This window comes from Telopea speciosissima, chromosome 2, assembly GCF_018873765.1.
Source record: "Telopea speciosissima isolate NSW1024214 ecotype Mountain lineage chromosome 2, Tspe_v1, whole genome shotgun sequence".
Classification (NCBI taxonomy): domain Eukaryota; kingdom Viridiplantae; phylum Streptophyta; class Magnoliopsida; order Proteales; family Proteaceae; genus Telopea; species Telopea speciosissima.
In genome coordinates, this window is record NC_057917.1 from 54,844,734 (window position 1) to 54,860,949 (window position 16,216).

Sequence of the window (16,216 nt, forward strand, 5' to 3'; positions counted from 1 at the left end):
GGTCATAAACCTACCTTAACTCAAAGAGTACTAGAGTAGTTAATAGCGCGTAATACATAACTGATCCTAACTACATACATGACCACACACATAACTATCATACATATTATTGCCATGTGTACTATCCATAATCACACCGGATTTGATATGGACCATTTGATGCGGCAACTGCCAGGTGTCGATATCTCCACCCAACACTGCTGCACCACACTTTAAGAAATTGGAGAGGATTACTTTCCGCCTCGTATAGAAACATAACAACCACCAACAGTTTCTTGGTTAAAACTCAAACCAAATTGATTATTAAACTTTAAAATCTAAACTGGTCCAATTATTAGTGGTATGGTTTGATTTTAATCAGACGGTTCGGTTCGTTTTACGGTTCCGGTTCTGGTTCAGAGTGGACCCCTTAAAATACTGTAACCCCACCATTCAAAAACCTTCGCTTCCACAGCTCCACGGTTTCAACTTCCAACTTCGCTTTAAAAACCTTCACTAACCAACGAGCACTGCGGGAAACGGTAGTGTAGGCGTGTAGCCTATACAACACAAAGGGATCTGCCGGGGGAAGGGGAGACGCTTAGTCTGCGAGTGGTTGGTCGGGGGGGGGGGGGAGAGTTGTGGAATGGCGAAGAACGGAGACATACTAATGCTGGAAGCGCCGCCTGATGCGTAGCGGCCGAGCTGGTCAGTTGCTTCGTGGGAAGAGATGGTAGATGCATTGCCTTACATCGACGTCGATTATGGAAACCCAATTATTTCCTCAAGGAACTTCCTCCGGTCCCCAAGTTAAATTTCGAGGTACAAGGTTTTACTTTACAGCACCATTATCTCCTGTTTTTTTATTAATCGTTCTTTATTGGACGGGAAGCTTGAGGTGAATTTCTAGCTAGGGTTTTCTTTTTTATGGAAGCTGGTTTTGGGTTTTCTAAGATGCTCCCTGAACGTAAATACTTGATCGAAGAAACTGATTATAAAGACATAAATTGAGCAGCTATAACTCATTGTCAACATAATTCAGCACCTTTGAGGTCTAAGTGCAGACCAAGTGGCTCATTCAGTGATTTTATTTATTTGTTTTTTTTTTTTTTTTTGGGGGGGGGGGGGGTGTTGTTGATTAGGAGGTTATTTAGTGTGAGAAGAAAGATAAGCAGAATCTTATTATGTGAGGGAAGCAAGATTTCTTAGCTTATAATGTGAGGGAAGAAAAAGAGGGAAATGCTGGCCCCGTTACTCCGTGTGTAATAAAGTACGGTTCTGGATAGTAATGTCTCTACCTACCGTGTCAGACACTGTTCTTTATATAGTCCGGGTCGGTTTGCCTTACGATCCGATTGAGTGGATGATGAGTTGTAACAGCCGACATTGTTGCTGGGTCGGTCTTCTCAGAGATAGATATTATGAGCGTATCAATGAGGAGGGCCAACTTGTTCGTACAGCATCAGAAGCCTTTGTAGTTGTATCGACACCTGTATGAGTATATTTTTATGTATATCAGAAACCAATGCTTTAGATGGTTGAAAGCCTGGTAAACCCCGTAGAAATGAAGTTTGTTAACTCGTATCCAACAAATACCTGTGTCAAATAGCAAGTTTGCAAAGAAGTGAAAACAACAAAATGAACAATTTAGTGCTTCCTAGGCTTAGAGGATCACCCATAAAACAAATCTCCTGCTGCTGCTGTTTCCAAGTTTTGAACTCGCAACCAACACAACTTTAACCATTCAAAATATGTTTTTATTAATCATAAAAGTAAAACACTGAATCTATATGCAAATTTGACAATATGCTTGGAACGCTGTGTGAAGACTCCTACACTTTTAGTTTGTTACCTTGACATTTTCACACTCATTTCTGAGATCGACACCGTTATTAGCATCAACTCCAACATTAAATAGACTTAGCTCTGCAGGTGCTCCATTGAAATGCGTATTTGAAAATCAGAACTCAAATATGACCCAAAAGCCAAAAGTCATCCACCTGGAATCTTTGAGAACTGATGCCCCAAAGACATAATTTGGTGCATTCACCTAGCATTTAATGAATCCTGTACTGGCATCTGGGGTAATTTGGTGCTCCATTGAAATGCGTATTGGAAAATCAGAACACAAATATGACCCAAAAGCCAAAAGTCATCCACCTGGAATCCTTGAGAACTGATGCCCCAAAGACATAATTTGGTACATTCACCTAGAATCTAATGACATCTGGGGTTTATGAATGCTTTGTTCCTCTTTTAGCACCATTTTCTTTCCTTTTATTTCCTCTCTTTGTATTATGTATCTCTTACCCTAAATCTTTTAATTTTCTAGCATAGAAGTTAGAAATATTCAAAAAATCTTATGTAGGTGTTACTTAATTTCAGTTAGTTTTGTTAAGGTTATCCTAAAGAAATTGTATCAGCTAGTGTGACAGTGATGCAGTAGCACTCGATTGGGTTGGAAACCTAAACTCAGGCAGAACCGGACTAACCCTGGTTTTGGTCTAACAAAGGATGGTAATGGTTTAGTTTCTAGTCTTCTATTTTTTTTATATTATCATATTTTGTTTTAAATAGGCTACATAGGAATAGGAGATAAGAGTTTGAGCCAGTTTGGGTTTTACATTCTAGTTAGGAGTCTTTGTTTCCTCTCTTTATACTTGTAATCAAAGACAGATTTGAGATATGAAATAGAAAGTTTATTAAGTTTGTTCACTTTGAGTGTAAGGTGACTGTGGATGCAAAATTCTTCTCCTTTCTCCTCTTCACACCCATCATATCTTTCCGTTCTCCTTTGGCCCTCCACCAGACGGTTTTACCTCACTGTTGATTTCCTTGCAGTTCTTGTCTGCTCTGATTTGAAGGCTTTTTTGTTTGCTATGGAGTGAAGTCTGTACTCTAACCATGATGTGTTTTCAAGAATTGAAAATTAAATGAAAATGGAATTTTGGTTTTATTGAAGAAAGACATTCGTACTTTCTGTCTAATCCTTGAAGATACATCTCAGAACCACCCTATGCTTGCTGGAGAATATGAACGTGTGAAAGCAGGCAAGCCTCCTGCAACACTAGAGATGTCTCGATATGGACTAGAACCACCTCCTGTAAATAAGAGGAATGACGCAGAGGCTTGGAAGCCCATCCTTGGAAATGCACGTGGCTTGTTAGTACATCAAATAATAAGGTATTTGTTGATGACATGGTTGATTTGCTCACTTAGATTATTTTTAACTGTTAATTTTGTTCCCTTGCTGGTATGCGTACACTATAAGATGATCTAATATATATGTAGCGTTGTTTAATATATGGTGCAGAATGTTGGGCAGTTAAGAAGCATCATATAGACAAACTCAGTGTAGCTGAGATGAAGATGTTGAGATGAATGTGTAGCAAAACTAGGAAGGATAAAGTAAGGAACAATCAAATATTAAAGTTAATTTTGGAGTAGCTCCAATACATGATAAGCTACAAGAAAATCGTTTGAGGTGGCATGGCCATGTTCACGGAGGCCTGCAGATGCTCTAATATGAAGGAGTGATTTGATTTAGATTGAAGGAGTTAAAAGAACTAGGGGCAGCCCTAAAATGACTCTAAGAGAAGTGGTGAGGAAGAACATGCATAGCTTAGGCCTTTTATCAAGTACAATCTCCAATTGAGCTGTTTAGAGGGTAAGGATCCATGTTACTGACCGGCCCGACCCCATTTAGTTAGGATAAGGCTGAGTTGTTGTCAAGGACAATAAATCTAATGACTTGAGGACTAACTGGAATTCTTTATTTGAATAAATTTTGTATAGGAAAACCTTTTGTAGTATACAAGTCCACGATTTGTAATGTGAGGATTAACTAGAATTCCTTATTTGAGTAAATTTTGTGTAGAAAAACCCATAGTATTTTTTAATGTATCCTCGTAACATTTGTCATATTCTCAATCTTAAAATGTCCAAAAAGACTTTGGAGCCTTATACTTTAATTTTTTTACTCTTGTACCTTTTGGTTATAATAAGATAACCAAATATCTTATTAAAGAAAGGGGGGATTGAGGGCATTCTCGATGGATTCTCCCACAAATACTAATTAAAGAGGTGGGGGTTGAGGGAATTAATATATAGAATAAGATAAACATCATATAAAAGAAGGGGGAGTTGAGAGTATTCTCGATGTCGATGGATTCTAGAAGTTGGGACTGGAGGGCCAGGAGGAATAGTGGAGCAAAAACCACTCGTCCTTCCTGAAATGTGCTCTATGCACAACGTCGAAAAAATCGTTACTCTGTGGCTGCCTGTTCTCGACGAGGTTGTAACAATGTTGAAGGGAGTGGCAGCGGTGCTGGTACTCAAACAGGTACGCTCCCTCTTCTTTTTCTTTTTTTCCTGTTATGGTAGCAACGATGGCATGGCGGCGGCCGCTGCAACTTCTTTTCGTCGGCAGCAATTGTTGTGGCTGCCACTGCTACTGCTTCTTCAATCCTCTTATTTTTCCTCCTTCCACCTTCATATTCTTCTACTTATTACACTGCTGCTACTGCTCCTATGGCGCTGACAGTGGCAGAGGCAATGTTTCTGTTGTTTCCTTCTTATCGGGGGTTGGGGAGTCGAGTCACAAGGGTGAGCATGTGCTGCCAACACCAAAGCGCCTTGGGCAATAAAGCAGCAGCTTGCCTTGGCCCAGATTTTGCACCCGTACGCCTAAGCGCCTAGGGGACGCTTTGACAACTATGAAAAAATCTTTTGTAGTATACAAGTCCTCGATTTATAATGTGGGAAGACTAATTGAAATTCCTTGTTTGAGTAAATTTTGTATGGAAAAAACTTTTGTATTATACATGTCCTCGTTTTGTATTGTGTTATTTTGGGATCCCTTATCCCCTTAGAAAGTCTTTTTACTTTTTATTTTTTTTTTTTTTTTTTTTAAAACTTACTAAAAAAATTATTAGGTGTGATGACCAAGGGCTTACTTACATCTATATTGGGAACTTGGAACTAACTGATTAAGGTCAGTTGGACTTGACACCTGACAATGGAGATGGGAACCTCTAAGCAACATTGTATCAACTCCTGAATTTAGTTTTCTGTGCTTGCTACTTGGATTATGTGAGTGCTGAACTAGTTCGAGTAAATTTCACTCCAGGAACCTCATTTATATGTAAGCATAGACTGCTTGCTTTATGTCTTAGTTTCCTATCTACTAAGGATACTAAATGCAGGACTTGTTTCATTTCTGCTATATCATTCCCTAAAGTGCCATATGCATGTCTTTTGTTGTCTCTGTATGTTCCATATTTGTTTGAAGCATAAATATTCCATAATATTTCTGTATTTTCTTCCACATATTTCAATTTTCTGTGGGAACCAAACTACCTATAGGACCCAAGATTTAAGCTATTGTTATTGATCCCCAAAACAAGTGCTCTAATAGGCGAAGTTAAAATATTTTGCACTTTATGGGTCATCACCAAATTATTGGGCCTGAAGGACTAGTGGAACTACTCTTACTGATTCCACCCCAAAAAAGGGAACCAGTGGATACTGCATGCCCATAGAAATCAGCAAACTTTTTTTTTATTTCAAATCCCCCAACCCCCTTTCCCTTATCCAAACTATATTTGTTCTAGAGCCTATTCAGGCATTTACTTCTCGCTGCTTCTCGACACTTTCAATAATAAAATGCAAAAGAAAAAGCAGTCAGACATCTTTCTACCGTTACTGAATAGACTGGTTAATTTTGTAGACTGGAGAATCTGGATGTGATGTCAAAGCATGGTGCTGATGTTTGGAAACTTTACAACCAACGGCTTGAGAAGTTCTTGTCCAGGTTCATTCTGAAATGTTATGTACATTGTTCACTTTCATGTAATCATAAAGGAACACTAGTTTCCCTGTTGCTGTGTCATTTAACAGCCGGGTCAGTTACCAAATTACAGTTAAATGCAGCTAAACATTTTGTCTGGTTACAGCCCTTTAGAAAAGTGATCATGTCACTACCAATATCCTTCTAGTCTCTGGGTTATACCATGAGAAGAACATGAACTAACTGCTTTGTGGTTATTTTGTGGTTAGCAGACCATTTCTATCTGGAGAAGGCAATGTTTGCTTTTCCGGTAGCTCTTTCACTATACAACTTTCAGTAAATATTTGGCCTCATTACCATCTTGAAAAGTCAGAGTAGAAGTTGTGCAGAGGTCTCACCCTGCTTAAATGAATATTAGTGCTTCATCTTCTTGTTCAGTCTCCATTTTACTTTTGTTCTTATAACCTTATGATTTTGTATGTCCTTTTTCAGGATGCAGGCAATTGCTTTGCAATACAATGAAAGGATTGAAATTGTTAACCGTGAAAGGAAATATCGTCAGGTGATGCTTGATTTAGAATCCTTCTTTCTCCCTTCCCCCCATTTAGATTTTCTGGAGTGGGACTGGTTGCTGGATGTGCATATTGATAAGTTTTTAATTTTTCTTGATATGAACAGAAAAACACTGCAGTTGAGCATAATGCAACACAGTGGAAGGAGCTCTGTGAGAAAAACATAGAGATAGAAGCTGCATGTGCTAAGATTGAAATTGATATTGAAGAACTGAAAATAGAAGCTGCAGAAAGGTCTATTCACTCTCTTTTTCATCATCCCTTAGATTGTGATTCTGCTAGTTTGGAATCTGATGAGATTGTGTTTCCAGAGGCTGGAGCTTGGAGGATAACATAGAGAATGACACTTTGATGCACTCAGAACATTCCCTCATGGTTAGTGTGTAGTTTGCAGCTATTTATTTTATGAGTACATCTGTTATACTCTGTGCAACAGGATTAGAGATTGTAAATGATATTTGATGCTTCTTGAATATGATATTTTGTGGGTAAATCGAAATCTATGGGCATTTTTGTTTGTTTTGATATTAGAGTCTGGAGCAATTGATCGGCATTTGATAATTGGTATTTGACCGTGTTAATTTAAAACCCACGACAAGATGGGCAAGGGTTGCTCCCTCGTTGCCTAAAAAAGAGTAGCTATTCCCAACTAAATGGGGTTTGGCTGCATTAATTCTGATTTTGCCGTGAACTGTTGCCTCGTGGGGCCCACAGTAGTGCTTGGGCGTTAGATTGGGTCAGCTTAGTATGGTATAGATTAAAGGGTTGGATTTAATGTGTTTCATCAACTCTGGGGCTTTTGGTGTATTGGTCTAAGTACCTAATATTTGGTATTAGAGTCAATCACCACGTCACGGGTTCGAGTCACGGAAAGGGCTACCTAGGAGAAGGTTACTTAGAGTAGAGTGAATGCCGTCAGGAAAAAGCTACCTGCCGCTAGGTAAAAAATCTAGAGTGGAGTGGAGCTATCTGGAAAGGGCACCTACCACTAGAGTAAGAGCTGCCTAGAGTGAGAACCGTCGAGGACAATGGCTACGAAAACGTGGTGGACTGTTATGTGCTTAATGGGATCCAGTGATCCACTCTAATGTATAAGCACTAGGTTGGACGTACTTAGTATGGGATAGGTTAAAGGGTTTGATTTAACCTGTTCTATCAGTTCTGAATTTTGACGTATCGATCAAGTACCTAACATAAACCCTTCTAAGTTATAACGAATATATCTATCTGTTTTCACAACTTCTGATCAAAACACTTTTGGTCTGCACTGGTCTTTTAACTCTTCTAGTTGGTATCATATGACTCTTCTTTGTCATTGATATCCACTGCAAATGCTTATATCACATTGAATAATTTTTTTTAATGACAGAAAACAAATCAATACTACTCAGAAACTAATCTATCTACACCATCCACAATAGTGCCTTTTTTTTTTTTTTTTTTTTTTTTTAAATCTTAGCAATTTTAAGGGCAGGCCCAGATCTATCTGATGTGAAGCGGACTGGCTGACAGTGGATAGAATGGATATGCAGTCAGGGTTTAAAACCTGGAATCGGGATCCAGATGGGTTCGGAATTGGTTAGAATTGGTCAGAATTGGTGCGAAATTGGTCGGAGAATTGGCCAAAAAATGCCATTACCCTAGTTTTTGGAAGGGGATTGGCAGATTTCGCCAACGCGATCCCGATATTTAAAAACCCTGTATGTAGCAGGCTGTAACTGGTTTTATTACATTAGTTTCATTTTGAATTCCCATGGACTCGATTTGGTTTTCAGTGCTTTGTAAATGATAAAATAGGAGTGAAGCAACTCTTGTAACCAATCATTCCGAAACAAGAAATAAACCCAAATTTATGGCACAAGCACGACTAAAATAGGTTGGGATTTTGGCTCTCTTTTATCTTACAAGTGATTTTTAACCATGTACGGTTTGATTGACCCTAAGAGCTTGTTTACAACAAGCACAAACTCACCTTAGGAAAAATTGAACAAATAGCTTTGGAATTTTCTATTTGACAACTTTTGGCCTGTCGAATTATTTTTAGGGCAAGAGATCGCTACTTGGTTATGTGGCCCCTGCACTAGTCAATGAGAACGCTTATAGGGGCATCAACATGGACGGGACATTTTATTACATGGGCGTAGGGCTGTAATTTTGCATACTCCTGTGTCTGGGAGGAACCATACGACCAAGCAGCATTTCTTTTTCCTGATTTTTAATCTAAAAGAAAACATTAATTTTGATACAATGCCCAAACTATCAATTTTGATTCCAGCAGATCTCCTTGTATAGCTAATCTATGAGTTGGATCAATATAAACTCTATCATTCTTAACAATACAAACATACGTATCTGATATCCAAAAATTCTATCTTTTTCTTTTTCTTTTTCTTTTTTTTTTTTTTTTTTTTTGTATTTTCAATTGTATAGAATTGTTTTGTTTTGTTTTCAGCAGAACTTCCAACCTTTACCATGAGTCAGAGAGAACTCCATTTGGATTGGACTGTGACATCTGAGTTGTGGAAGCTGATGAGGTCTATTTGTGGGTGGGCAAAATTTGGGGGCTCCACCTGACAAAGTATCATTTATAAAGGCTAGAAATAGGCTGATTGGGTTTGGAAGATTTAGACGATTTGAAGGCCAAATTGTCATCTCAAAAAGACATCCAAGAAAGGTAAATACAGAAAAACGGAAGAACCCCCGCATCAACAAAATTGTCAAGAATAAGGAAGTTACAATCGATAGTAAATGCATAAATCACATCCTCCTTAACCAATTTACAAAGTTCTTTTGAAAAGTCAACCAATTGTAGAGTAGTCTCCACATCACTCGTAAGTAAGGAAGCAATGTAATCTGTTGGTTGATTCACCTTCTTTCACACATGCTTATATTCCACCGAAGAAAGAGAGGCACTCAAATGGTTGATTTTGCTATTCAACCACTGTAATGCCCAAGAATCTTTAATCTTTCCATTTAGCGTGTCAACAACCAATTTGAAATCTAACCGAATAAACACTTCATAAAAACCTTATCAATACATAGAGTCGTACCCCAGAAGATAGCGTACTACTCCATAGAAAAGACTGATCTATCAACACCCACACCTGTAAAAGCAATAATGAGGGAACTCATAACATCACGAATCAATCCACCATAAGTTGCCTTTTCCTAAGATAGAGAACCATCACAATGCAAAGCAAACATAGACTGAGAAAGTCAAAACCATGAATATGCCTTCGGAACAGTAGAAATTCAATGCGCATTAATTCCTCAACTATCAACAAGATAATGATTTCTAGGGGGTGTAAGTACTAGTAAGAGACATGGGGGTACACATAGAAAGCACATCTTCTCTAATTACTGCAATAAGTTGGAGTCTTGTTCTTGTCTTATTACGAAATAATCTAAAATTCCTCTCTTGCCACACATGCTGTATAGTAGAACAAAAATCCAGCTTACCAACTATTTGAATGGGGACCGAACTCATTTCTAATCCAAACAGCTTCATCTTTCACATTTTGAAATTGTCTCTTACTTTGGGTGCAAGAAGAGAGAATATCCCCACACATTTTTTAAGTGAAAGAACAATCAAAGAAAAGATGGTTCCGATTCTCCAAACCAGCCCAACAAAAAACACAATTGATAAAAAAACTGTGTTGAAATATTTTCAGAAAACCAAACTGCAGTTAGAGATGTAAATGAATAGCCGAAATCCATTTTCGTATCCGTGTTCGTATCCGTTTAGCACTATCTGAATCCATCCGAAAGCTAAACAGATACGGATACAGATAGGCTATAGCTTTCCGAAAAGCTATATTTACAAGTAAACAGATAAAATATCCAATCTATATTCGTATCCATATCCATTTAACACTATCTAAATCTGTCCGAAAGCTAATCAGATACGAATGCGGATATAGCCCCATCCGAGCCAAATCCGATCCGTTTACATCCCTAATGGCAGCAGACCACCCCACGTTCCTTACTTTATTCCGAATAAGATTTCAGCCTAATTTAGTAATAAACAATCCAGTAGAATTGTCTTTCCATACTACCATATCGGATTCAGAATTATGAAATTTCTTTAAATCGGCTATCTTCCTCCACATATCATGCAAAACAATAGATCTAGAAAGTCTAAGATGCCATTGACCAACTTGCAGAATTTCTTTAAACAAGGATAGATGATTAGAGTTTGCATCATATCGAGTTCTATACCCAAAATGATTGAAAAGTACTCTCATCGAATGCCACCTATCCAGCCATAATCTTGTAGATAGACCATTCTCAATAATATATTGAACCAATGGTTCCATTTTATCTCTATACTTTAAAATTTTCCACCATACCCAAGAACAATTTCAGGTACTTTTAATAGTCTAAATAAAATAATGCTTCAAATATTTCTTATTAATCCATTTAAACCACAAGCTATTTTCTGCGAAACAATCCACCAAATTTGTTTCATAATCTCTGCTATATTCACATCTTTAATACGTTAAATTCCTAAACCTCTTTCATACTTAGACTTGCAAATAACGTCCCAAATTATATAATGGGATTTCCTCTCAGGTCTCTCAAGAGAAGGACCCGACCTAAGGAAATTATAAAATAAGGACTTAAGTTTGGTAATTACATTACCAGGTAATACATAAGTCTCAACCAATAAATATAACATCTTTGAAGCACATAGGATATCAAATACATAAGTCTCAACCAATAAATATAACATCTTTGAAGCACATAGGATATCAACTGTAAGCGTTCGGTATAGGTCAAGAATCTGGCATTCCACCCCTCTAATTTTTTCGCACCAAGTCTAAGATTGGAGCACAATTCACCAAAGATAACCTCCCTGATATAAGAGGTACACTAAGATACCTAATAGGTAATTTGAATTAAGAGAAACCCGTTAATTCCAAAATTTGCAATCTGGTATATGAGTAAGATCCCCTAAAATAATAAAGAACTTAGCTTTATTGAGATGAAGCGGAACGTAGGTAGCAAAATCTTCTAAATCCCCCAAACTAGCAGTAACAAATTCACGGATGGCCTTCACAAAGATCATTAGGTTATCCGCATACGAAGATAAGATGTGAGAGATGTAATGCCCTACACCGTGGCAACAACTGAATCCAACCTTCCACTTCTAGCTTCTTCATTAATTTTGAGAAGTCTTCCATAGCAACAATAAAGAGATAAGGGAAGATGGGATCCCCCTGCCGAATACTTCTTCTACCAAAGAAAAACCCGCAAGGCTCCCATTAATAAGAACAGAAAAGCTTGGGGAGTCGACACAAACTTTCATCCACCAAGAAAACCTAGGCAACCCCATCTTTCCCATTAATCCAAGCAAAAATTTTCAACTCAAGGAGTCATACGCTTGTGAAAATCTATCTTTTGAGTTGCAGTAGGATTAGCACCCTTTTGGTCAATACCTTAAACAACGTCATGACATACCAATATATTATTAGCAATAGAACATCCCTTTATGAAAGTTGATTAAGTATCACTCACCACATCTCCAGTCACTTGCTATAACCTATTTGCAAGGATCGTTATAATAATTTTATAGATCAGATTACATAAAACAATAGTTCGATACCCAGCAAAAACATATACCATCTCGAGTCTTAGAAATAAGATTAATGAATGTAGCATTAATGGAATGCGGTATGATCGAATTAATAAAAAAACTCCACCTACCTCCCCCAGGAATGCTTAAATAATCGAACACCGAAACCATCAGACCACTTTAATTTCCTCAACTATCACAGAACCTTCCAAAACAGTCTGTTGGTCCAAAAATAAAACCTTATCAATAGGAACATTAAAAGGACCAAATCCCCCATCAATATAATTTTCCCCCAACAAGTTTTTGTAACAAGATTGTTTCCTCCTTGATGAGATTTGGCTCTATAATTATCTCATCACCCTTCTTTATCTCATGAATATGGTTTCGAATATGGTTTTGAATCTGACAACAATTCATAGCTTTGGAAAAGAAGCTATTGTTATCTTCACCTAACTACAACCATTTTACAAGAGATTTTTCCATCAAAAATTTATTTTCCGCTTGCAAGGGCATTGAACAATTTGTTTTTCAAATTTCTCTCCTAGATAGCAAGAAAATTATCATTTGGAGAAGAAAATAAACTCAATTGAACATGTTGCACCTCCGACTGCGCTTCTTTGACAATAAGAACATCAACACCAAAACCCTTATTTCATTAAGGTCACTAGAATTGGTGGTAAGCAATGTTAGATTATTTATCCCAAATAGAGACAAAAATCATAAGAACTAAAATCTCCATAGAATGTTCAAGAACACAATCAAACATATACTAAAAAATCAGTGAACCACTAACCTTGTTACAAATCCATAATTATAATAGCAGTAAAAAAGAAAAGACCAATATGCTTTCCCTCTATTCCCAACAAACTAGTTTGATGAAAATACTGTATGCAATAGGGATGATGAATACTAAATATCTCCCACTCTTTCTAGAATATACTCCTGAATAGAAATTTGAGAATAATGATGTTCTGTTAGACTAGAGGGGGAACCTAACTTTTTTTATATATAGATTCCTATAATTCTAGTAAGAATCTACATGCCCACACCAAACCCAATGCACATAACACTCCTAAAACAACTTAATGACCTCTCTTGTTAAGCCAATAATACAATTTACCCGCATTTAGGAAACTTAATATTAAACCATACAAATATTAGATTTAATATTAAAATTCTAACAAACAATATTCAGGCTCACCGAAGAGGGAGGGGGCACCTTGAGCTGTGACTAGGGGTGAGTTACAGATTTTGAACCAGAAGAAACGAGTTACGAGAGGAGGTGGGACGGTTCCTAAAAAGGCTGCTAGAGAGCAAGAGAAAACAACACCATAAGATAAAAAGGCTGCTAGAGAGCAAGAGAAAACAACACCATACGATCAGATATTCAGATGGCACTTCAACTTCAAATTTGCGTTTTTCAAACCTTGCGAACATAGAAGACTGACACAGAATCAATTAAAATGACCGCTTAGTTCTTGGATGTCTTCCATTTTTAAGATGAGAACTCATACTAAATGGCATTTTTGGCATTTTAAAATATGTAATGGCATTTCAAAATATGTTCTTGACCGAGAATGAATACCATACACAACCCAAATCTAAACTCTACAAAGCAAACACCTATCCACTTGCATTCAAACATTTTCATTTCTTGCTAAGAAATACTCCCCACCAATCCCAAACCAAATTTTTAATTGGACTAAAAAGAGACAGATTAAAAGATTATGTGTAATAAATATATTAAGTTTTTCTTTCGAACCATAGAGGAGTATTCACAAACCCCTCCCAGGGTCTTTGTATGTTCCGAAATATCCATCCTCCTAACTTTTGCCACCCATCCCGCCGAGCAGTGAATGAGATCCCATTGGAAGGGGGGGGGGATTCTCAAGTCTTATTTTTAATAATTGGAAATGTCTTAAGTAATTTTCAGAGGCATAATTAAAATTCTAAAATATATTTAGAATTTCCACATTACCAACCACACATGAAAAAACATGCCAAAGAGCAAAAGACACTCCAATAAATCCTCAGAATCATTATTACAAGATTGCATAGAAAAATAGCAATTGCCACACAGAAATTTATGGATGCATCCAATTCCAAATCTTTGTTAACGAGAGCGATTTATTTGCAATGAATATGAAAGTTAATTTTAATCGATTATATTGGAATTACAAAGAGTTATTATATAGATAGAAAATATAAAAGAACCTAATCTTTAACGAATTTGATAAAGACGGTAAACCCAGAACGAAAAGAAGAGAAGTACAGACTGAGATAGATAAGAATCGGAGAGAGCAACCGAATCTCTGGATCCTCTAATACTTCCAGATAGATGAAGATTTCGAACGTCCAACTTGGATAAAAGATAACGAAATTTATTCAAATCGAAAGCCTTGATGAAAATATCAGCTAGTAAAAACATGTGACCACTTGATCACAATGGAGCAAGCTTACCATTGCACCACCAATACTGAACATTTAATTCACTAAAATTAGTGGGAAATCTCTCTGTTGTTCGGTAAACTAAATGCTTCAACCAAGACATCACATGAGCACTTGTGTTGATATTTGGGGCCCACATCTGTGTTATGGTTCCTGTCTTCCCTGACTTTCACATATTTATTGAAACTTCAAAACGAACAAACAATTACATGTTCAAGTCCCAAGTCTACACATAATCTATCCAAGTATTAACTTCTAAACTAACCCTATATTTACACTTACAAACCTAAAGAAAGGAAACCAATTCACAAAACAAACCCTAACAAGAAAGCCTAGTGATCTTGGAATTTACAGCAGAAGCCAGACTCAAAATGATTTCCCATTTAAATTTTCTGAAGAAAATATTAGAGCCTTCAACTTCTTATTATAGAAGGAAAAGGAAAAGGAAAAGGACAAGGACAAGGAGGAAAAGGACAAGCGATGTGTGCTTGACAAACCCAGCACAAGTTGGTTCCACTTCTTTATGGAAAAAAGATTCAACAATTTTCATAAGGGAAACTAAAAGTTACTTGTCCCAATGGATTAATCCAGTGACCATAAATTCGATTTCATCAGTGATTGAAAGCGGCTCAAGAATGAGTGATTCTGGTCTTAAATATTATTAATGAACTACTAGACTCGGATTAGATTAATCTAGGGTATGAAGGTGTTTCTGCAACTAGGGCTGCTTCACAGAAGCTTCTTACACCAGGTTCCAATACAAAATCTTAAATAGTACTGCAAGACCCAAATCAGCATTTCACTCACAAAGGCATTCCAAACTTGACCTAAATCTATAGAATGATTCTTCAAGATCTTCATATCTCACAAACACAAATAGATCTATGGGTAATGGAAGTTGGAACATAAATAAATAATAGACTGATTTGTCCACTGGCATGGAAAAAGTGAAGCCTTCTCATGTACCAAGATGTTCTGTGTTTCTCATATTTGCTTTATTCACGAAATAAAAATGGTATCAAGGTTTGATCTTAAGCTCAAAAGAGCTTGAGAAAAGAGAAAAATATAGAGAGGAAGAGATAGATTCATCAACAAGCATAAAGAAAAATATATAAATAATAATATATAAAGAATATAAGAACGATTATCAGATAATTTTGTTAATTCTACAGGGGGCTAAAGAGGTGGTTTTATGAAGGAAAAACATGTAACAATAGTTGCATAACAATGTAAGAAAGAGATGGAGAGGAGAGAAGAGAAGAGAAGAGAATGAGGAAAAAGAGATAGTAGTGTAGAGCTCCCTTCAATCCAAACAAGGATCAGACATGGAAAATGCAGCTCCTGAAATATGCAAACCGCAATCCTATCCAAAATCCTCCAAATATGTATAGATAGGGCTGTGGGATCCATAGTTCAGCAGCTCAATCTAACCACTGAGAACCTCCATTGGACTTCAAGGAGCTCCACCCCAAAACCCTAACATCACTTACAAAAATACCCATTTTTAGCCAGACTTCTCTGTTCTCTCTCCATGAAAACAAAAATTAGCAGAAACTAGAAACTGTGTAGATCTGCCACAAAACCCATATCCATATCAATCATCATCACCAACCAAAATCGCAACACCAGAAAGAGCCCAGAAAAGAAAACCTCATCTGCGATCACCACAAATCCTAATAAAAGCCCAGTTCAGCTCACATAAAATTTAAAAAACCCATCTCATGATGGATATATATCAAAGATCCTTGGTTGGCTGAACATATTGGGCAGGTGGCTATGCTTTATAAGGTGAATTAAAGCCTTAAAGGGGTGACTTTGGGATGAGAAATGGGAGGGTAGGCAGAGCTGTTCTTT

General features: G+C 37.1%; 1 pseudogene; it reads left to right on the top strand.

Moving 5' to 3' along the window:
- The first annotated feature begins 614 nt into the window (after nt 1–614).
- Nucleotides 615–6,706, top strand: LOC122652244 (annotated as a pseudogene).
- Nucleotides 6,707–16,216: the final 9,510 nt, after the last annotated feature.